Here is a 24800-nt window from a genome sequence, read left to right on the forward strand (position 1 = left end):
TTGAGCAGAGGGTTGGCCTAGCCTCTATGGATGGCTTCTACTTAAAAGATAGTATATATCAGAGCTGTCAAACCCTGCAGATTGGATGCGTCACATACTGGTCATACCTATGCCCAGTTTAGCGAAGGAGGAAAAAGTCATGATAAATCATGGGGCGTTGCCATGACGATGCGAGTTTGACACCCTGGCATATATGAAATTTGATTGCAGCTGATAGAAATTGAAAACTCAGCCTTGGTAGCATTATGAGATGAAAATTCATTTCAACTGTCTTTGCTTTTATTTTTAACAAGACCCTGATGGATAAAAAACAAAAACAAGTAAAGGCCAATAGTTGTGTTTTTGTTTAATTCTCACTTTCTCCCTGTAAAGCAAGGGTCTTCAAACTTGGCAAGTTTAAGATGTGTGGATTTCAATTCCCAGAATTCCTGAGCTAACATGACTCTGGGAGTTGAAGTCCCCAAGTCTTAAAGCTGTCAAGTTTGAAGAGCCTTGCTGTAAAGGAATAGCTTCTGAATTTAATTCAAGGCCATCATCTGAGTCAGCCAGATGTTCCTGATTTCACTAAGTAGATACCTGACCAGCCACTCTTTGAATCACTTGAAACTGATATTTTTTTAATCATTCAATTTAACCTCCAGTTACTATGTTAGCTTTACTATTCCATTTGAGGATGGGGTGGTGGTGGTGGTGAAATCTGAGCTTGAGGTCAAGAAAATGGAGGCAGGAAGACTATTATTGGATCCAGAGCGCTTCTCTTCCATCTCTTCTGACCTTCAACTTTAATTGCCTTGCTGTGATATGAATGGCATATTTAGGGAAACGGAAAATATTCCCCACATTTCTGCCAGCTGTCAGTTACTTGTAATGCATATGAAATAGTCTGGAGACTTATTTAATAAACTACCTAGTTACATCTGTATCACAAATAGAGTTTGTGTTACGTTATAATTCAAAAAGGTTAAGCTGGTAACTGGTATGGTGAAATTGAAACCACACTGGCTCTCCAGAACTTACTGTATAATAGCTTAGCAGCTTGATAGAGCCAAGCCATTCTTTAAGAGTTCCACTTCTTGATTTGATATTTATTTTGGGGTCCGTCCGTCCCCCACTCAGTTTGGGATGAGTAGTGCTATTTTTTTCCAGACCCCACCAATATTAACCTTACCCACTGCTACATTCAAACCAAACATTATGGCCAGCCACTTAAAGGTCGCATCTTTTTTATTTCAACTAATTGCAGGCTGTGAACCACCTTTCAAAATGAATACCCTGTATAAAGTAATTTAAAGTTATATGAGCAATTGTAATTAAAAGCACAATATACATTATTTTAAAATAACAGATATCTAGGATCCTTCTCTCAGGGAAGCTGGTACAAATGGTTGGCTATGGGAACCAGGAAAACCAGCTCCTTTGGTGGTGATGGCTAATGGATTTTCCCATCTTTAGTGTTCCTCTTTCTAAAGTTACGGGAAAAAGATTGACCACTTAAGTATCTTTTGAGGTAAGGTTTAGTTTGTTCAAAGGAGATAAGGATTGCAATTTAGATGGACTATATTTCTAAGTGATAAATCCATTATCTTTTTTTTTTTTTTAATAAAAGGACCTCCGCCATTTTTCCTGAGAAATATTCAGTATCCACATGAAACTCTTACAGTAAAATAGTGTCAATACTTTGCAAAAAGAAAGAAAAGAAAGAAAAAGGGGCATATACATTTTCATGGAAGCAGTTATACTTTCGCCTGAACTACTTAGTAAACCTAAACACCAAAATAAAAACAGAATAAAACAAAATTTGTCACTGATTCAAAACCAAAATAGAAAAGAAATACAAGCAGATCTGAGTATCCACTAAATTCCAAACTTTGTAATCGGTGGAATCTAATTTCGGACCTCCCTTTACGATTCCAGGGTTAAGGCATTTATTACAAAAAACAATGCAGATCCAAATTAAAATGCACTGGGAAGTCACTTAAGGTTCTTTATCCACAATAGCTGTGTTGATTCAGCATTGTCACTGACTTGTGTGTCCACATTATTCCCCTTTGTCGTCTTACAATAGGATTGTTGTAATTCTTGCAAATTTCAGCTGCATTTAATAGCATTAAACTTCATCTGCAACAGCTTATTTATTTGATGGACTGTCTCACCACTGTCATGTTATATTACCTTTTCTTAAATTTTAAGAGGTCATTATTTTAATTTACATGCCTACCACATGGGTATTAGAATATAAATGTATTCTTTGTGCCCTTCCTGTGACCAAAACACTGATATTGCAATATTGGAAGGATAAATGTAATGACTCAATAGACTGAAGACCTGGTTAAATTTGCCATCTATGAGTAGTTTGTCTGTAGATGTAGAACTTTGTATAGTCAAGTATAATGAAACATGGAACTCAGTTTTACAAAATGGAGTTGTTTAAAGATGAATGATAGTTATATAAATGTATTAGAAATTAATATATGTGTGCTTGTGTATTAGATAAGTATCTATAGAATTGTAACTCTTATACTGCAATGATATACTTTGGTTTTTTTTCTGTTGGTATTTTTCCTTTTCACTTTTAAAAAATTGCTTTTTATGTAGCTTTTATTTTGAGAATCTATGTATCTCTATTATAATTATAACTTTTATTTTTTGTTATTTTTAAAAGCAATAATAAATAAATATTAGATCGTTGCTATGACAAGTGTGCTGGCTGCTGGTGTTTTTTCTGATAGAATACTTGATGCTTGGAGATATCTACAAAGCCCTATATAATTTAGTGTTTAGTACATTATCTGCCTAAGTTGAGTGACCAGAGAATACCTGTGGAAGGTTCCCCTTCTTTGAAACAGTTTCCCATTTAGAAACAAAAGTAGCCCTATTCTTAAGATGTTCCAAAAGATAGTGAAACCTGGCTCTCTGCAAAGTTTTTTCTGGAGGTTACTATATGCAACAATCATCATGGCTCTATGATTACTTTGCATCATTATTGTACTGTTTATATCACTTTGTTACTGTGTCTGCATTTTGTCCAAAGTCCTTCAGGATTAGTTTGTAAGATTTATAAGTCTTATAAATGACAAAAGGGGTTTCTTTAAATGTTATACCATTGTTTGTAATCATGGTCTGCTGAACAAACTATATTAACCAGCTACATATAATATCAGAGTCGTATACCTCCATATATAAATTAATGCAGTTTTCAAACATATACCTAGTTGATTTGGAAAGACAGACCATCTCTACTTGACTGGACATTTACAGTAGAATTTTATTTATGTGTAAAATTTATTAGCTGCCCATCTTACCACATGGTAACTCTGGGCAACTTACAATATTAAAATATAAAACTGTTTAAAAATCCAAAGATATAAATACAATATTATAGAAATCAACCTCTCTAAAATGATGGGGAGGGAGAGAATATGATGAGAAGGGGAGGTGGTGGGATCTGTTGTTAATCTATCAACTACCACCACCATTGAAAACCCCTCAGTTGGAGCTCCACGTTAACTGGCTGAGCCAGATCTTTAAGTTCTTATGGAAGGGGTGGGTGTGTTTGGAGCCATCGTCACTTGGGGTGGATGTAAGGTATTCCAAAGGGCAACTGCAACTGGAGAGAGAGCTTTTCTCTTGGACCTCAATGGCCTGAATACCCTGGCCGATAGAGCCCATGGCATGCCTCCTCTGCCAGCACAGCTGGGTCAGGCCAATTCCAGTGAGATCAGATGTCTCTCAAATAGCTTGGACCCATGCCAGGAAGGGCTTTAAAGGCTATTACCAGCATCTTGGATTTCACCTAGAAGTAAACTGATAGCAGGGCAGCTCATGGAACAGTGGGGTTACATGGTCCATCCTTGGGGCCCCCAAAACTGCCTACTCCACTGCACTCTGCACCAGCTGCAGCTTCTGAATGCTCTTCAAGAATCAAAGATTTCCAGAAATGTATCTCTCAATCCATCTGCAACCACTGAGTATTATGACAAATGCTTGGAAGATGCTTTAAGAGTTCACTAATCTTCAATAAATCTAGCATACCACTGTGTGTAGTCTTAAATGGGAAGATTCTCTTTAGTTAAGACATAGCTCTGAATGACAATATTGGTTCAGAATGGTAAAAAATCAGTGGTGGGATTCAAAAAAATTTACTACCAGTTCTGTGGGTATGGCTTGGTGGGCATGGCGTGGCTTGGTGGGCGTGGTTTGGCGGGCTTGGCAGGGGAAGGATACTGTAAAATCTCCATTCCCTTCTCACTCCAGGGGAAGGATACTGCAAAATCCTCATTCCTTCCTCACCCCACTAACCTGCTTTCCAGCTCTGTTCCCCTGTGCAGGGCAACAAAAGAAGAGACAGCCAAACAGCTGGAACTCAGGGGGCAGAGAATAGATGGGGGCGGGACCAGTCAGGTGGTATTTGCCGGTTCTCAGAACCACTCAAAATTTCCACTACTGGTTCTCCAGAACTGGTCAGAACCTGCTGAATACCACCTCAGGTAGAAATCGTTTAAATAAAGAGACATGGAAGAATATTTCAGAATAATCCCATATAAGATTAAGGATAGACCACTTGATATTTAAGCTTTTCAATTTGTGGGATTGGGTCCAGAATATCTGGCACAGCCCACTTTGCCTTCTAATTTCTGATGAACTTTTGTTGAAATTTATAAAGCTGCATGCATGGGTTAGCAATACATATATAGATTATATAATATGCAAAACATTGAAAGCAAGTTTCAAGCTGGAGTGTAGCAATAGTAATAACAATAATGAAGAGAATATCCAATTCATTATGCACTCAAAATATTACAATGATCTCAGGATGTCATAGATTATTCCTTAAATTTAAAATGTGTAGAAAGAAAAAGAGACACAGCAGAAAATATAAGAAAAAATACAACAAAAGAAGAGCTACAAAGCTTCGGGAACTTTGCAATGCTAAATGCATCTGTCCTGATTCAGACAAGTCATAGAAGAAATGTAAGGGGGGCGTGGGGGGGGGGGAAGTACTGAGAAAATACCAGCGAAAATGCTGGAGTGAAATTGGACTACAATTCCCAGCTGGCAATGCGGCCAGTCTCCCCGCCTTTGCACCTGCTGGAGGAGAGGCTTTGTCTAGACTAGGGAAACATAAGGAAGAAAAGAAAAAGAAAAGTTTGTCAGTGTTTCTTCTGGGCTGCATGTGCCGGTTGGTCTTAAAAACACGAAAAAAAAAAGGGGGAGAACAAGAAAAGTTCAGGTAAACAGATTTGGCTGCAGTTGCATAAATGACAAAACAAGTAACTTGAGACTTCTGCTTGGGGACGAGGGATCGGGGAGGGATGCTTTTTAAAAGCGGGGAAAAGAGTCCATTGCATTCACATTTTGCGGAATTCATGCGATCTCGAGTCCCTTTCATGTCGCCTTTTGCATTTTAAGTACGATGTCTCCTTTGAGTAGCTTTCAAAGGGGGACAGAAATGGTTACAGCTTTTTGAACTATAACTCTATCGGAAACCGTAAGATTCCTGCTTTTAGGGCAATTATTTTCGAGGGGGAGGAGAAAGTGTGACGGCTTCTTTTTTTATTTGGTATGGCTTTTGGGCTCGGTTATGGATATCCCTTCAACTTCACCAATTTTTCTTTGCAGAAGAAGAGAAGGCTGGGTGGGAGACGGAATATATAAACCTGAAAGGTTCAGCAGCGGTTTGGCTACCAAGCCTAAAGACATCATCCTTCTCTTCCCCATCTCCCAGCGCTTCGGATTAGCCTTTGTACTTCTCCCTCTTGTCCCGCGGAGAAATGGGCGCCAATAAAAACGGGAATGGATGGGTTCCTCCCCCCACCCCCAAGGCTCCAAACTAAAATGCTGCCTTGGTTTTCATTTGTCTCTTTCTACTTTTGAAAGAAGTCCAAGAAAGTGCTGGCCCTGCTTTGCGTTCGCTGTTTTAGCTAAAAGTTAAATTAGCCAGGGCTTAGTTAATAGCTTTTCATGGTTCATCAGCGACATTCATAAATAAATTATCTGAGAAATATAGGCAGGCTTGCATGGCAGAAGATGTTTCTCCAATGGTGGTACAAGAGGACTTAGTTAACTTTTGGTGGATTTTGGTGGTCTCTCTCTGCCTTAGCCAGCAACAGCTGAATCTGTGCTATTTGAGTCAGACTGAAAGAGAAAGTATAGAGTAGCATTTTACAAACCCCACAAAATAGTCATATCATTTGAATTTGCCCTGCCTGTATTCAAAGTGATGTTCTATGGAAAATTGTTTCCAATTCAACAAATAAGCAATGAAAATTTTAAACATGTTTATATGTAGCTTAATAGATTTTTCCACTAAAGGATAAAAAAACCTTATAATATAACTGTATAAAAATCACAACGTAGTTATAAAAAAACAAAATGTTTTAAAAAAACCATAGATTAAAATATTTCTATTTCCCATTCTGTTTCAGCATAGCTAGAACTAGGTTTGTGTAATTCTATTGTATCAATGTTCTCTTATTTTTTTTAGTCTATACTGTTTTCCTCTGATGAAATCTTCCTTTTCTCTGCTTTGCAAGCACAAAATTAGCATCATTTAATTTCCAACTGCATCGGTACAACCACTAGTCTCAGTTGTACATGTGCCATCCTTCCTGCATTAGGTGGATTTTGGACTGCATTAATGACAACGTGGAATCAATTTTCAATGTACATTAAATCTAATATTGCATTATTTATATTTGGACCAATTGTGATCTACTTGTAGTAAATCACAAATCATTATTGCGAGCTGCCCAGAATTGTTTAAGATGGCCAGCTATATAAATATCTTATACATTCATCAAACGCAGTTCATGTTAATCTGGATTTTGCAGGACACATGTGATGTTACTGAAACATATCTGGAGTCCTGAGACTTTCTGGTTTGTTTCTAGCCACTGGGGATGCCAGAGAATTGCATTACTGCAGTTAGGAAAACTAACAGAAATTCAGGTTGTGTTTTTAGGATTAACAAAACTATTATGGGATACATTTTGCAGATGAAGGTCCAGTTTATCAAATTGATAGAAAGATACAATAGCAACCTGGTTTGTACAAACTCAGAATCATAGTTAAGTTAGATCTTCAGCGGACATGGTGGGCTTTCAATGCACTATACAATCTATTGCCCTATTTTTCATGTTTGTTAGTAACTGGATAAGCGTATTTTCCCACTCATCCTTTATCCCATTATTTTGCTCCAAGTTTTGCTCTGGGTGTAATCAACTTGCTAATAAATATTAGGTTACTGAGGTTGGCACTGAGACACAGTAAATTTGGTTAAGATGATCGAGCCAGGCACTTACTGAAACATCCTTAGGCTTAGTATCTTCTTCAAAAAGTTAAATTTTGATTGCAGAAGAAAAATCAGCAATCTGGATTCCCCCAGGCGTGTTGAACCCTCAACTCCTTTCAACCTGCAGGCATTCATGGCTAATGGGAATGGACTGTGGGAAATGGAGTCTGAAATATCTGCCTGTAAATCTGCAAGAGTTGAAAAGACATAACAGCTATTTCAGTTGCTTCAATTGAATGATGGTATGAAATCTTATATTAGCACGTCCCTCAAGAGTATGGAGTACTGATTGATTGAAATTTCCTTCACAATTCTGGTAGCCTTTTGTGTTTAACTCATAGTATCCAGGAGTACATCAGTAAGCTGGCATTCAAAGACGAACTGCTGAGAGGCAGCAGCAGACGTGGGAGGAAAACCAAGCAGAGGAAGTGCAGGATAGGACTCTGGGTGGGATGTATCATCAACAGATAGTGGGGGTGGCTGGCATTGGGAAATCCTATGAGTGGATGGAAGAGCTGGACTAAAACATCACTGAGGCACTGAACATAGCAGCACTGGACTAAAACATCACTGAGGCACTGAACATAGCAGCACATGAATAGGCACGAAGCACCAGATCCACAGAAGCAGAGGTTTACCACATTAGACAGGACCTGAGGTGCAGATTTTGCAGAGAAGCCTCAGAGATGGTCCAACATAATGGCAAGGTGTAAGATGCAGGCAGGAATAGCATATACTGAATGGTACAACCAGGTAGCTGGCGATGTGTACTGGAATATGCTCGTATTGTCATATCATAATATGCACAGTGCATGAGCCAGAGCTTCCCAAGACCAGATGAAAGATTTCATGGAAGGTCATGAGGAAGAATAACAGGACTGGGATCCCAAGGGATCCTATGGGATTACCAGAGCCAGATGAACAGGAAGTTAATGGCTAATCAATGAGACAAAGATCAAGGCAGTGGTAGTGATAGACAGCAGTATCAAGTGAAATCAAGAAGGAGTATGTCCCAAAGGTGCTTTTTTCAAGAGGTGCTTTTTTCCTTGTTTTTTTTAATTGAAGACTTTTAGCTTCTCATCCATTCTCTGGCTGGATGGTGAAGAATGGAAGGATTTATACTCCTTGCAGACAGCTGGCATTTGCATTCTTTCAGCTAGTTGTTAAGGCCATCTGGAGGCTTACCTGTATCATCAGAGTCACCTGAGTGGTACAAAAGGGTGTGGAGCCTTCTTGAAACTTCTTGGAAGGACTGGAGATAAATGATGTCATATCCCTCCTCCTCTGTTGAGAAAGGGCTGTTCAGTTTTGACATAGATGCCTTATTTAACCTCTCTTTCAAACCAGGGGTTCTCTCTGTCCAAAATGTGGACTTTGCTGTCTTCAAAAGAGTGGCCTTTGTTTTTTCAATGCAGATTGAAATAAATAAATCCAGCCAGAACTGAAGAAGCTTCTTGGATGAGAAGCGAAACATCTTCAAAGAAAAACCAGAAAGTCCAGTGGGCTCTTGAAAAAGCACCTTTGGGGCAACCATGACCTGGATGACTGAGAATCTCCACAGGAGTATGAGAAAATAGAAAAATTCCAGGGCCAGAACGACAAACTAGAGAGGATGTGGAAACTAAAGGCCAAAGTGGTCCCAGTAATTGTAGGATCACTCAGGATTGTGACTCCTAAGCTGGGAGAGTGGCTCTGACAGACCCCAGGAACGATATTAGAACTCTCTGTCCAGAAGAGACCAGTGTTAGAAACAGCTAAGATAATTGTGCTGAACCCTCAAATTCCAGGCCTCTGGTGGAGAACCTGAGATTGAGGGAGACACATATCACCCATAGACATGAGAAGAGAACTTTTTTTAAAAAAAAATATATTGCATAAAACATTTGTTTTCAAATTAATTTTTTCTAAATTTGCATTCATTTAACTTAGCAAATCTTTTCTCTTACCCTCTTTGTAATTAATGATTTCTGCTTCTTTGTCCCCCCCCATCCCATCTCCCCCCCAACCTATTGGCTCGTTTTGACTTCTGGCTCATTCACTGCCCTCCTTCTCTCAGCTTCTTCCTTAGGAACTTTACAATAGTTAGCCCAGTGCTGATCTACTGGCAAAATCCTATCAGCAGCAAACCCCTGAAACTATCCAATATTAGCTTCAAGGGAGCTGTTGCCAAGTCTTGTTCACAAAAGTCTAATCTAGTCATCAAATAGGCAAGTCTTGGCCAAAAGGTTACGCCTTCTGACTAGATCAGTTTCGCCTAGTGTAAGTTTCCATAGTTTAATTGCCAGAGTTTGCAGCAACAACAGTCCTGATAACCAAGATGGTGAGAGTTCTATTTCAAATACCTGAAGAGCACCAGAATGAGACGGTGGCTGAAATAATCAATTTTTTTAAAAAAATTGTTAAAGGCAAATGGCTGTTGAAAATAAGCTTTGCTGGGATTTATTTATTTGTTTGTTTGTTTATTTATCCCCCCTCCCCCTCCCTCCCTCCTTCCTTCTTTCCTTCCCCCCCACAAGAAATATCTCTGGTTGAAGCTATTCTCTCTGCTTCTCATTATCAATGAAAAATGGTCTGGCCGAAGTCTTTTGTGAGGTGGCTTTTGAAACCTCCTGCTAGATAATGGGTATAAACCTGTGGAAAGTTTCCACAAGCGATATTCTGATAATGAAGAATCGTAAAAGAAGACTCCGTGTACAAAAAAAGGCTTTTTAGCTAAAGCTACAGAAGTAAGTCTTTCCTGCTTTCAACTTGCCTTAACTGTGCTAAATGTTGGCTACCTTTTCTTGCCTGCCCTTATGATAGGGCTGGCCCTTTTCCCAGACAGTTACTATGCCATGAGGGCCAGATCAAGAAAAGCTGCAAAGCTATGTAGCACCAATCATTGAGCTATGGAGATATACATATATATTGATATATGTAATAAATAATAATTACTATGGATTTGGGTGACTGTATAGGAATGATAGAAGCAGTTACAGTATGGAGGATGACGGCCCAGGCTCCTCCAGTTTTGAATAGCAGCCAAACTAGCAGATAAATACCATTCAGGCAAAGAATTGTGATATGAGTTGCCAGCAGTTAGCAAAGATTTGTAGATCCACACGAATCATTGGCTTCTTGCATTACCTTTCCAGCTCAATATCCTAAAATGTCCTGCGTCAAAAGAGACGTTAGTTGCCAAGCCTTCTGGTCAGAGATTATTTGGGATGGGCGTCAAAAACAGCTTTCTTTTTATTGTCGTGGCCATGTTTGGGAATTCAAAAGAATGCTAATCTGCTTGTTGCTTTACGGATCCCTTCCTTGTGCTCCCTGATCGTCTTGGAGGCTTCTCGCTCTTGAAAAGATATGGCTGCTAAGATCTAGATCAGGGGTGTCCAACCTTGGCAACTTTAAGACTTGTGGACTTCAACTCCCAGAATTCCTCAGCCAGCAAAGCTGGCTGAGGAATTCTGGGAGTTGAGTCCACAAGTCTTAAAGTTGCCAAGGTTGGACACCCCTGATCTAGATTTTCTCAAGGACCGAAATAGAAGCTTAGAGCATGTGCGCTCATGGGATGCAGGAGCAGGAGCCCTATGGCCTCCCTGGTTTTGCCGAGTTTCCTCTCCCATCACCCAGAGCAGATTAGAGACAGGAGAGATTGGACAGCCATGCATTCCCCAGGCCTGACAATGAGCATGTCACCTCATGCCGGTGCAGAACGCCTGTATCTCTACATAAGTTTTCTCTTTGGGCTCATATGGGGGTACGTTTTGCTACTTTTTACTTATTGATTGATTGATTTGATTTGTCAATCGCTTACAAGGTAATAGATATAAGTATAAACATGAGTAAGAATACAGGAAACAGGTACGAATAAATGGGGACAATAGGACAGGGATGGTAGGCACGATGGTGCACTTATGCACGCCCCTTACAAACCTCTTAGGAATGGGGTGAGGTCAATAGTGGATAGTTTGAGGTTAAAGGAGTGGGGGTTTGAGGATGTAACAACAGAGTCAGGTAGTGCATTCCAGGCATTGACCACTCTGTTGCTGAAGTTGTACTTTCTGCAATCAAGTTTGAAGCGGTTTACATTAAGTTTGTATCTGTTGTGCGCTCTTGTATTGTTGTGGTTGAAGTTGAAGTAGTCATTGACTGGTAGGACATTGTAGCAGATAATTTTGTGTGCTACGCTTAAGTCTAACTGTAGGTGGTGTAATTCAAGGTTGTCCAAGCCCAAAATCTCAAGCCTGGTGCTTTAGGGTATTCTGTTGTGAGCAGAGGAGTGTAGTACTCTACTCGTGAAATACTTCTGGACTTGCTCGATTGTATTAATGTCTGATATGCAGTGCAGATTCCAGACTGATGAGCTGTGTTCGAGTATTGGTCTGGCAAAAGTTTGTATGTTCTAGTTAGCAATTCGATATTTCCGAAGGAGAAGCTTCATAAGATTAGATTTACAACTCTTAATGCCTTTTTGGCAATGCTGTTACAGTGAGCTCTGGTGCTTAGGTCATTTGATATGAGAACTCCAAGGTCCTTGACAGAGTGAGGATCATCAACGAGGTCATATCTGCCTAGTTTGTATTTGGTGTACTGATTTTTTTTAACCAATGTGTAGGACAGAGCATTTGTTGGTCGAAATTTGGAATTGCCAGATGTTTGACCATTCAGACACATAATCAAGGTTGCTTTGACAGATGGTAGCATTGTCAGTGGTGTTGAATAGTTTTACATCATCCACAAAGAGGACACAGTTGCTTATAAAGTGACCGCAAAGGTCATTTATATAGAGTATAAAGAGTGTGGGTCCTAGAACACTGCCTTGAGGGACAGCACTGTTCACTGGAGCAGGGTTTGATGCAGCGCTCCCTATTTTTACTATTTGTTGCCTGTTTGACAGGAACGCAGTAATCCACTTATTGAGGGATCCGGAAATGCCATAAGAGTTTAGTTTTAACAGTAGTTTGTCGTGTACCACTGAATCAAAGGCTTTGCAAAAGTCTATGTAAATTGTGTCTATAGCTTTACCCTGGTCAAGTAGAGAAGTCCATATGTTTTTGCAGTGTAGGAGTTGTAGATTGCAGGACAATTTTTTCCTGAAACCAAATTGTTTTTGGGAGAGTAGGTTGTTTGACTCTAAGCACCATCATTATGATTTATTGCAAATAAATCTCCCAAATATCATCCTCGTCCATGGGGTGATTAAGAGAGCTATTTCCACTCATTTCAGTTTTTTCCTCACTATCTCTTTTGCAGTCCCACAGGCAAGCCAATTGTGAGAACACATACACAGGTTTTGTGCCAGTCTTTTAAATAGTTTAAAGGAAATTCAGAAATGAAAAACATCGCTAGTGGCCATCATTCATTACAGAGTACTTATATTTTAATATTGTTTTTGTAACAGTGGACATTGTTCTTTGCAATAAAGCATTTAGTGCAACATTCTTGAGCTAGATAGTGTTAAGATGTTATCTGATAGAAAATTGGTACTGTAAGGTTTTCCATGACTTCTCCCTCTAAATGCAGTTCCAATGCAGAGCCAGATCTTCTCCTTCATGCTTTTTGAGTGTGTGTTCAGTGAGGCCAAGAGTTTCTGAACTTTGTATGCTTTGTTTTACTTCATACTTTCCATGATTCTCCTTTGTGTATCCATTTTTCTTTCAATCTCAATACTATTAACAATTCTAGTTTGATGTGAAGTACTCTTAAAGGGACTGTGCACAGTATGACAGGGATAGTTGCGGTTCCCTGGGGGAGCCGTGGCTTTTTTGCTGTGCTTCTGGGCCATGCTAGGGTTGGGCTTCGTGTTGTGAAGGGCTTCAAATGGCACTGCAGCTCAGGGGCTTCTTGAAGCCCCAGAGCCATGGCATGTCAAGAAAACCCTGAACTGAAGCATGGCAAGCAGCAACAGTACCACATAGTTCTGGATGCATGCTGTCCCACAAGATGGGGTGCTGAACAAAGGCAGAATTGGGAGAAAATAGGCTTTTGAGGGAGTGGAAGGGGAGGCAGACCCTTACCTTATTGAAGCTCAGGGCTGGAAGGGATCAACATCAGAATAGATTGGGTTGGGATGGATCCACAGTTAATGACTGGTGGGATTTGCTTGTTGATGCAATGAGGAGTGAGGGGACTGCTGTTGCTAAGTGATGTGGTTGTAGGATGTCCCAAAGGTCCTTTTTCCAAAAGCAGCCAACTTTCTAGTTTTTTTTTTTTTTTGAAGCTTCTTCAGTTCTTTTCAAAGGAAAAAAAAGCCACCTTTGGAGCAACCATGACTTGGATGATTGAGAATCTCCATTACATGATGTCCCACTTTATGATCACAATATGGTTGTGTGTGAAGGGCAGCCTTTTGGTTGAATCATAACCATGATGTGAAAGAGTGTAAGATTTATCTGGGCATCTGTCCCAATTGTTGGAAACAGAGTGAGAAGAGTTTCAAAAGCAAAATCTTCTTGCTGTCCAGAATTCGTCTCATGAATGAAGGCAAATATATGTGTCCCAGGATAATGTTGCAGGATCCAATCTGGGTCAGACACTGGGAGCAGAGGTTGAGTTTTCTGAGGCTTCAGACTTGTGCTGGAGCCCATCCTTAAGGAACTTCTCTCTCACCAGAATGTCTCTCTAGTATAGGGGTGTCAAACTTAAGGCCCATGGGCCAGATCTGGCTCACCAGGGTGCTTAGATCTGGCCCACAGGGCCGCCCTGGAAACAGCTAAGGACTGGCCTGTGGTGCCACTGCCAGTGAAAATGGAGCTTGGGAATACCGTGTGTGTGCGCCCCTCCCCCAAGCTCTATTTTTATTGGCAGAGGGCTAGCAAAACAAACTAAAAATTAAACAAAAGGAGAAATGTTTCCCCTTTTGCATTTAAGCACGGAAGAAGGGACAGAAAGGGAAAGAGAAAAGACAAAGAAAGAAGGGAAGATGGAAAGAGAGCAAGGAAGAAAGAAGAAGAAAAGCGGGGAAGGGAGAAGAAAGAATGAGAAGGGATGGAAAAAAGGAAAAGGAAGGAAGGAAGGAAGGTTGTAATGAGACTGAGGGAGGGTCTGAGGGAAGTCCTGCCTTAGCCCTTGGCCACCACAGGTATCCCCCGACAGGAAAGACATCAAGCTGGCTACATCTACCCTGGCCATGCTTACGCTGGCTATGTCCCTCCTGGCCTCCTGAGGTCAAACCCAACCCTGATGTGGCCCTCAGTGAAATCAAGTTTGACACCCCTGCTCTAGCAGAATGTTTCTGCTAGAGAGAATTTCCCTAAGGATGGGATCCAGCACGAGTCCAAAAGCTCCAGCATGAGCCCAAAAGCTCAGAAGACTCAACCTCTGGTCCTGGTGGCCGATCCAGATTGGATCTTGCAGAATTCATCTCTCTCAAATGTCATTTCTTGAAACTATTTTGGATTCTAATCTTAGAACCCCTGTTTGGCTTGAAGAAAAAGTGGAAAATAATTATTAAGCATGGGAGATTCACTTCCTTTTACCTTTTACTTAGATCTCTTTGCTCTAGTCCTCAAATGCTATGAATGTATAGTCCATAAGCTTTACCTCCTCTTGTCAAATATTCTATTTGTGTTTGGTTTGTTTGCTTGGTAAAAACTGTGCTACTCAATCTTGGCAATTTTAAAATGTCAACTTCCAGAATTCTCCAACCAGCCCACATGCCATAAAGTTGCCAAGATTGAGAAACGTGGGTTAAGACATGAGTTTAAAGCAGGCAATCCCCTTTTTCAGGCTTCAGAATTCCAGATCAATATGCTACCAAATTCCAGCATGATTTCTGAAAAATAGCAGCAGTTATCTGCCATTTTGAGATGGAAAATATGAAAGCTTCTCTGCCTACTGTCATGTGTTACTTTCATCCTATTCTCCTTTCTGTCCTTGATGTATCCTATTTGCCTTCATGCTTGCTTGCAAATATGTTCTGCTGACTTCAGTGAAGTAAAGGAAAGTCCTCGATTTACATTGGGCTTAGAGCCAATTTGAAGTTATGATGGACCTCCCCAGGGCTACTTATGATCCAGATTCATACCTGCTCCTCCCCTGCAGTCACATGGTCACATTTTGAGTGCTCAGCACATCTGGCCTACATTTATGGCCATTTTCTGTATCCCATTGAGCAGGACTGCAATTTAGGACATTTTGTTGCTTGGAAACCTGCATTGACTTCCAGTTTCTAGCAGAAATTCTAGAAATTTTCCATTGTGGACAATGGATTCACTTAATGGTCGTAATGTTCACTTAATGACCATGGCACTCACTTTACAACCACCGTGTTTGCTTTACAATTTAGGGCTCAATTACAATTGTATGTTGAGGTCTACTTGTATCCACACTAGGCATTTGGTGTGGAATTGCAACAGCATATTGATTCCTTTCTATAAGGCAGCCATATGACCTGTAAAACAAGACTTTATGAAACCAATGAGATTTACTTCCGAATAAGTGTATGCCTTGGATTGTCTTGTAAATTAAACAATGTACAATAGTTGGTTGAAACATAAATAGAAAACCTAAGTACCTTTTCTAGTCCCTACAATTTTAGTAATGAAGTTATGTTTGTTTTAATTATACACTTCTATACTTCTAATCAAAATAAATATTAAACAGGTGCAGAATAGCCATTAGGGGGAAAATGTATTTTTAAATAAATGCTATAGTGTAAATTAAATGTATAATGTATTTTTAATTAATTTAATTAGTGCTGTGCTAGAAACTGGTCTCTAATTTGGTGAGTCTTAGTCTTTACTTAGATATGAAAGCTGGCAGGGTGACTTTGGGTCAATTACCCTGTCTGCAGCCCAATCTACCTTAGAGGGTTGTTGTTGTAGGAAAACAGGAGGAGGAAAGAGTATTAGGTTATGTTCACCACTTTGAATTATTTATAAAAATAATAAGGGCAGGGTATAGATAAATAAAAAATTAAAATGAAGTAAAAATAATTGATTGGGATTTTTATGTAGCTGTAAACATATTTTCTGCTAACATGGTTGAAGCAAAGCAGATTTATATACAGAAAAAACGCAATGCCTTCTAAAGTGTGGGAACTTAATTGCAATTCTACTTGCAAGAGAGAAACAATTATTAAATGAATTTAAGAGCTACTCTTCCTTTTGGAACAATGGATTTTATAGCATCCAAATGTTGTTATTTATAGAACAGGAAGCCAGATTCTGCAATTATAAGTGAAAAAAAGGAAAATACAGGTAATCAGTTCGATTTAGTGACCATTCAAAGTTACAATGGCACTGAAAAAAATGTGACTTATGATCGTTTTTCAGTTATGAACTTTGCTGCATTCCCATGACCATGTGATCAAAGTTAAGATGCTTGGCAACTGGTTCATATTTATGATGGTTGCTGTGTCCCAAGGTCATGGGATCCCCTTTTGTGAACTTCAGTGGGGAAGCCAGATTCACTTAACAACTGAGCTTCTGACTTATCAACTGCAGTGATTCACTTAACAACTGTGGCAAGAAAAGTCATAAAATGGAGCAAAAACTAACTTAATAAATGTCTCAACAGCAGAAATTTTGGGCTCAATTGTGGTCATAAGTCAAGGACTACCTGTGTGTGGAAACTACCAGAAACTCAAGTGGGAGATAGTGTTCCTTGGTTATTAGATAATACCACATGCTGTACACAATGACTCTGAATAGAATTTCTGGCAGGAAGCAGGAAAATTGGATGGAGGCTAATATAAATTACAGAGATAGCAAAAGGGTTTCGTAAATAGAGAAGTGGCCTCGTACGTGTACACTCTCTGTCATGTGCTACTGCTGAAATAGTATTTACCAGGGAGTTATCTATTTGTACTTTCCAAGATATAAACAGAATATTTTATTGCACTTTTTTCAGATATAAACTTGTAAATGCATGGAAGGTAACACACCATAGTTCAGAAAGGAACTGCTTATACATTTTGGTGGAGGTTTTGCTTTGGAGGGTGGAAAAGAGATTGTTAGTGGGCTAGTGGATCTGTAGATCCAGACCTCTGCAAGCCTGAATATTGGGAATGAAGGGAACAATAATTATATACATGAAAGAAAAAGATAGCAGTCCCAAAACAAAGGTCAAGGCTGATGGCCTCCTTTTATAGAGCATTGAGGTTTTCAGATTCTCAACTGTGGAGCCTTAGACAAGCTGGTGCCAGGTGTATCTGTACTTCGTCAGAATTTCTGTATTGCATTCCATCTTAGGTTTTTCTTAATGCCTGAAACCAAAAGCACTTTCAGAAAAGCTCTTTTTGGTAACCATGTTATGCAAGAGATGCTCCTGCTTTAGCTGTAGAGGTACTCCTTAACTTAGAACAGTTAATTTGAAGTTATAACAGCACTGAAAAAAAATGATTTATGATTGTTTTTTACATTTACAGCCATTGCAGCATCCCTGTGGTCATGTAATCAAAATTCAGACCCTTGGCAACTGACTCACATTTATGACAGCTGCAGTGTCCTGGGGTCATGGGATCAACTTTTGACACCTTCTGACAAGCAAAGTCAATGAGAAAGCCAGACTCATTTAACAACCATATTAAGAGCTGCAGCAATTCACTTAACAATTGTGGCAGGAAAGGTTGAAAAAATGGGACAAAAACAGGGGTTGGATTCAACATTTTTAACAACCGGTTCTGTGGGTGTGGATTAGTTGGTGGGCATGGCTTGGTGGTCATGTGACTGGGTGGGTGTGGCTAGGTGGTCATGTTATTGGCTGGGCGTGGCCAACTCAATATCACTCACATCAAGGCACGCATCTCCTCACCTGGCCTCTCATGACTGTGGGGATGCTGCAACAGTCATAAGTGTGAAAAATGATCATTAATTACTTTTTTCAGTGCCATTGTAACTTTGAATGGTCATTCCACACAAGCAAAGTACCAGCAAAGGAGGAAAGAACAACTCCAGAGAAGTTCCTGAGACAGGAAGTCTAGTCCTGCCAAGAATGTAATAAGGGTTAACGGAGAGGCAGTTTCTGTAAGCAACACCAGAATGTTTCCTTCCTGCCTTCCTTACAGAATTAGGCCAGTAATTTCTTCTAACAGCCGGTTCTCCGAACTGCTTAGAATGTTAACAACCGGTTCTAGCGAATAGGTGCGAACTGGTAGAAACCCACCCCTGGACAAAAGTTACTTAACATCTGTCTTAACAACAAAAATGTTGGGATCATTTGTGGTTGTAAGTTGAGTACTATCTGTATATAAAGAATCCCTTGAATTTTGGGGGTGGATTAGCCCCCTTAAGGCTGAGCTGAAGAGAGATATTAACAGCAGCACAAGGTTAGAAATGGCAAGCATAAGTTCTGACTTGGTTTGGATAAAGACAAAGAAGCTGGTTAGGAACATTTGCCCTTCAACCAAATATCATCTGCTTTGAGTGGCAGGAGTTCTCCCAAACCCATTCCTTTTCTCCCACTGTTTCTTTCTACCTGATTATTTAACCCAGGGCCATTTCAGTGTCTTTTGTATCTTGGAGAACACATATATTTTAAAAACAATATTTGGCCTAGAGGGGAATGTGGTGATGAGAGTGACATTTCTGGGAAATTACAAGACAAAACAAAGTGAGGGGTTTCAAAGGTTGTCTATGCTTGATTTAATCAGAGAATTGATGGTTCTTCAGCAGCCATGCTTCTTTTGCAAAATTCCTTTACTAAGGAACTCTCCATTAAGTAATTTAGAAGCAAGACAGAAGAACTGTTTAAAATCTGCATGCTACACAATGGAGGAATTCCACTTCCTTAATAGACATTCTACTGTTTGCTCAGAGGTGTTGGCATCTCTAATGTCTCTTCAAAAGACTAAAAAGAAGGGCAGTGGTTTACCATAGATAGGAAAAAATGTTCCCGAAAAGTCAAGACAACTAGAACACACAACATCCCAAAATATCCACAGCCCTATCATGCTTACTCACTAGTTGGAATTGACTGCTTCCATCAGATGTTGCTGAAACAAATATTGTAAGGGGATATAGGCATTTTGGTTTTCAACTAGAGTCCTAGTTCTTTCAATAACTCACTGTTAGAAAGGCACAGAAGGGTGTTTTACATTGGCATTAGCATTGCAACAGAAGTTGCTAAGTTTAAGAGAGGGAGAAAAGGGGTCATTTGTGGCAGGAGAAATGGGTTTCAACCTTTTCCTCACTTATTAGTCCTTAATTCTAATCAGCTCTCCTGTGGTAGTTGAATTCAGATAAATCACAGCTAGTTGAAAAATCTGCTGTGTAGGTCCTTTTCCACTTAAGGTAAGCTGTGCAACCAAACCTTTGCATGGAATTGAGGGAGGCAGAGACTTAGTGAGGCCATTTTATTTATTTATTTATTTATTTATTTATTTGATTTGCCAATTGTTTACAAGATAATAAGTATAAATGTATACATAGTTGTGAATACATGAAATGGGTACATATAAGAAAAATAAAAGAATAAGAGAAACAATAGGACAGGGACCTACCGGTAGGCACGTTGGTGCGCTTATACACGCCCCTACAGACCTCTTAGGAAAGGGGTGAGGTCAATAGTAGACAGTCTAAGGTTAAAGTTTTTGGGGTTTGGGGAAGAAACTACAGAGTCGGGTAGAGTATTCCAGACATTGACCACTCTATTGCTGAAGTCGTATTTCCTGCAATCAAGTTTGGTGCGGTTTACTTTGAGTTTGTATCTATTGTGTGCTCTTGTGTTGTTATGGTTGAAGCTGAAGTATTCATTGACAGGTAGGACATTGCAATGTATGATTTTATATACCATGCTTAAGTCAGACCGAAGGCAGGCGTAATTCAAGGTTTTCAAGTTCTAGAATTTCAAGTCTGGTGGCATAAGGTATTCTACAACAGTAGAGGAGTGGAGAACTCTTCTTGTGAAATATTTCTGGACTTTCTCAATTGTGCTAATATCAGATACGTAGTGTGGGTTCCAGACTGATGAACTGTATTCGAGTATTGGTCTAGCAAATGTTTTGTATGCTCTGGTTAGTAGTGTGATATTACCAGAGAAAAAGCTACGTAGGATTAGGTTAACAACTCTTAATGCCTTTTTGGCTATGTAGTTGCAGTGTGCTCTAGCACTTAGATCATTAGAAGTGAGTATTCCAAGGTCCTTTACAGAGCTTGAGTCATCAACAAGATCTTGACTATTCAGCTTGTATTTTATTTTCTGATTTTTTTTGCCAATATGTAAGACAGAGCATTTATTTGTTGAGATTTGAAGTTGCCATTTATTTGACCACTCTGATACATAGTCAAGATCTTTTTGTAGGGTAGCAGTATTGTCTGTGGTATTGAACAGCTTTACATCATCAGCGAAGAGAAGAGCATAATTGCTCTTAATATGATCACAGAGGTCGTTTATGTAGAGTATGAAGAGAGTTGGTCCTAGAACACTGCCTTGGGGAACACCACTATTGACAGGTACTGGATTTGATAGTACGCTCCCGATTTTGACCATTTGTTGTCTGTTTGACAGGAATGCTTCTATCCAGTTATTCAGTTGTCCAGAGATACCATAGGATTTTATTTTTAGGAGTAGTTTGTCGTGTACCACTGAATCAAAGGCTTTACAGAAGTCTATGTAGATTGCGTCTATTGCTTTGCCCTGGTCGAGTTGTGTCGTCCATATGTTTTTGCAGTGTAAGAGTTGCAGATTACAGGATAGTTTTTTTCTGAAACCAAATTGTTTATTGGAGAGTAGGTTATTTGTCTCTAAGTGAAGGATGATGGATTGGTTAATAATTGATTCCATGACTTTACAGGTGACGCAGCATAAGGAGATTGGCCTGTAATTTTCAACTAGGCTTGGGTCTCCCTTTTTGAAGATGGGGATGACTGTGGCTTGTGACCATAGGTTAGGCAAGGAGCTGGTTCTGATTTTTCATGGAGAGTACCAGGCTGCAGTTCTTCAAAGAAGACAATGTTTTCTGTCTTTTGATTCAGATTGACACCACACCCTTGAAACCTGGTGACCGAGGGAACAAAGTTCATCTCTTCCGTGTGGCCAGCTGTTGCAAGTAAGCTTGGTACGTGTTGTTTTACACATTTTACACACTTCAGTTGCATGTGATACTAGAGTGAGGAGTCCACACTTTCAGTTTCATGTTTCAAATGATATAAAAAAATGACATCAGGGTTGAGAGAGTGAGCTCCAAATAAATGGTGAGAAAGGGATTTGATGTTTAGAACATCTGAATCCAGCTGTGGACTGACAATGGGGTTGGAAAGATACTACCTGCTGAAGACATTTTGCTTGTCTGGCATAGAACCACAAATTCTATCCGGCCCCTATCAAAATTGATTATTATTATTTATTAAATTTATTTTCTATCCATCTCACCACAAGGAAACTGCTTTCAGGGCTGAAAGCAATAAAATGCTATGCACATACATAGCAATACAATTGTAAGTTATGGTAAAAGGATGGGGAGAGAGGGAGCAAGGTGTGCAAGGAGATGAGGTGGGATTTGCTACTGGTCCATTAACCACCTCCAGCATGGCACTCCGTCATTAGGGTCCCAAGTCAACTGGCAGAACCAGGTCTTCAGGCCCTTATAGAGGATCAGGAGGATGGGAGCAGATCTCACTCAGGGGAAGGGCAAGATATTCCAAAGGGGGGCAGCCATTTTGCCTTATTAAACTTGTGGTCATGAATTTTAATTACTTTTGTAAGAACTCTTCTTGATATTTTTTTCCAACTTGGGATATAAGCAAAATGTAGTTTATAATATACGTGTAACATAACTTCTTAAAATATGAATTATGATTTTTATTAAAATCTCTTACGATTTTATACCATGGGAAAAAATATGGCACAGGTAATTATGACCATGCTATATCCCCAGGCTTACATGAACAAAATTCAGATGCTTGGCAACTGGCATATTTTTTTATGGTTGCAGTGTCCTGGGGTCATGTGATCACCTTGTTTGACTTTGGTACGCAAAGTCAATAGGGAAGCCAGATTTACTTAACAAACATGTTACAACTTAATAACTCTGGCAGGAAAGATTGTAAAATGGGCCAAAATTCTGTAACAACTGTCTCACTTAACAATAGAAATTTTGGACTCAGATGTGGTTGCAAAGTCATCTGACTGCCTGAATAAGACTGGTGATTAACCTTGGCATTTGTAGAGACAATCCCACAAGTTTTTTTTTCTCCATCTCCAGCATGAAAATAACAAATAATTCCTTGCTGCTTTTTCATTTAAGATTTGCCAGCTCAGACAGCTATTTCATTCAGAGTGGTAGAGCTGGTTTTGCTTATAAAGTAGGACAAGTAACATAGAATCAACTAGAACTCAATTTTTAAGTTTTGGAGCTTTATTGTTTAAAGCAGAATTCTTTAGTTCTTATTCTGCCTTCTGATATTTTGAGTCCTGCTCCATTCAAGGTGTTGCAGTGCTATATTTTCTGCATGATAACTGCATTGTCCGTGTGACGCCTGCCAAACTGGATGCAGCAGGGCCAGAAGAGGCCGAAGAAGGCAGGAGCCTTTCTAATGACAGCCATCCCCCACTTCTTCTCAACAAAGAGCCAGTTACAACTGACTCAACCTCCAGCCAGTTCCAGAATTGGTGTGATGCCTCTACCCTCACTGGTGAGTATTGTTCTACTACCTAAAGGCCAAGTTTAATTTATATCTCCTGAATAGTGAATATCTGTCTGCACCATAGAACAATGGAATATTTTTATTTTGATTTGTCAATCACTTACAAAATAATAGGTATAAGTATATACATAGTTATGAATACATGAAATGGGTACATATAAGAAAAATAAAAGAAACAATAGGACAGGGACGGTAGGCACGTTGGTGCACTTATGCCCGCCCCCTACAGACCTCTTAGGAAAGGTGTGAGGTCAATAGTAGACAGTCTAAGGTTAAAGTTTTGGGGGTTTGGAGAAGAAACCACAGTCAGGTAGAGTATTCCAGACATTGACCACTCTGTTGCTGAAGTCATATTTCCTGCAATCAAATTTGGTGCGGTTAACCTTGAGTTTGTATCTATTGTGTGCTCTTGTGTTGTTATGGTTGAAGCTGAAATATTCATTGACAGGTAAGTCATTGCAATGTATGATTTTATATACCATACTTAAATCAGACCGAAGATGGCGTAATTCAAGGTTTTCTAGGTCTAGAATTTCAAGTCTGGTGGCATAAGGTATTCTACAACAAGTAGAGGAGTGGAGAACTCTTCTTGTGAAATATTTCTGGACTTTCTCAACTGTGCTAATATCAGATACGTAATGTGTGTTCCAGACTGATGAGCTGTATTCGAGTATTGGTCTAGCATATGTTTTGTATGCTCGAGTTAAAGGTGTAATATTACCAAAGAAAAAGCAACGTAGGATTAGGTTAACAACTCTTAATGCCTTTTTGGCTATGTAGTTACAGTGGGCTCTAGCACTTAGATAATTAGAGATGAGTATTCCAAGGTCCTTTACAGAGCTTGGATCATCGACAAGGTCTTGACTATTCAGCTTGTATTTTATTTTCTGATTTTTTTGCCAATATGTAAGACAGAGCATTTATTTGTTGAGATTTGAAGTTGCCATTTGTTTGACCATTCTGATACATAGTCAAGATCTTTTTGAAGGATATGATAGTGATTTCTTTCCCTTAGGAAATACCAGGAGCTGTAATCCAGCAAAATAGGATTTGACTTTCATTAAACTCCCAAGAATTCCCAAGATTCTTCTTCCCAAGAAGAAGCTCTAAGGAATTAAGCCTGCAAGGCAGGGATGGGATTCAAATTTTGTAACAACCAGTTCTGTGGGCATGGCTAGGTGGGCGTGGCCACGTGACTGGGTGGGCATAGCTTCTTCTTTTTGGCAGCAACTCCCCCCTCTTTTTTGGGCCTTCTGGGCTGTAGGGGAGCCTCCTGGAGGGGTGTTTTTGCTCCCAGAAGGTTTCCCTGGGGCTCAGGAAGGAAAAAACAGAGCATAGGGGAGGCATGCGCGATAAAGACTGACGGGTGAGGAGGGGAGGGGCAGGGCCAGCCAGGGGAACTTTTTGCCGGTTCTCCGAACTGCACAGAATCATAACAACCAGTCGGGTGGGATTCAAATTTTTTAACAACCGGTTCTGTGGGCATGGTTTATTTGGTGGGCATGGCTTGGTGGTCATGTGACTGGCTGGGCATGGCCAACTCAACATCACTCACATTGAGGCACGCATCTCCTCGCCTGGCCTCTCAAGTCTTTGGGGATGCTGCAACAGTTGTAAGTGTGAAAAATGGTCATAAGTCACTTTTTTCAGTGCCATTGTAACTTTGAATGTTCACTCCACACAAGCAAAGTATCAGCAAAGGAAGGAAAGAAAACTCCAGAGAGGTTCCAGAGACAGGAAGTCTAGTCCTGCCAAGAATGTAATAAGGGTTAACAGAGAGGCAGTTTCTGTAAGCAACACCAGAATGTTTCCTTCCTGCCTTCCTTACAGGATTAGGCCAGTAATTTCTTCTAACAACTGGTTCTCCGAACTGCTTAGAATGTTAACAACCGGTTCTAGCGAATAGGTGCCAACTATTAGAATCCCACCCCTGCTGC

The 24800-nt window shown here is 39.9% G+C and overlaps 1 protein-coding gene across 4 annotated transcripts in view; it reads left to right on the top strand.

Moving 5' to 3' along the window:
- The first annotated feature begins 5075 nt into the window (after positions 1-5075).
- Positions 5076-24800, top strand: part of HAP1 (huntingtin associated protein 1) — a 105500-nt gene continuing 85775 nt past the window's right edge. For all 4 annotated transcript variants that reach the window (XM_087945475.1, XM_087945478.1, XM_087945477.1 and 1 more), the window contains exons 1-3: positions 5076-5230; positions 21193-21275; positions 22645-22851. The gene's annotated coding sequence lies outside the window, so the exon portion shown is untranslated. The remainder of the gene's footprint in view (positions 5231-21192; positions 21276-22644; positions 22852-24800) is intronic.

The sequence above is a fragment of the Notechis scutatus genome, chromosome Z (genome assembly GCF_049901735.1).
Source record: "Notechis scutatus isolate UNSWTSFEM ecotype Mainland chromosome Z, rNotScu1.2, whole genome shotgun sequence".
Classification (NCBI taxonomy): Eukaryota; Metazoa; Chordata; class Lepidosauria; order Squamata; family Elapidae; genus Notechis; species Notechis scutatus.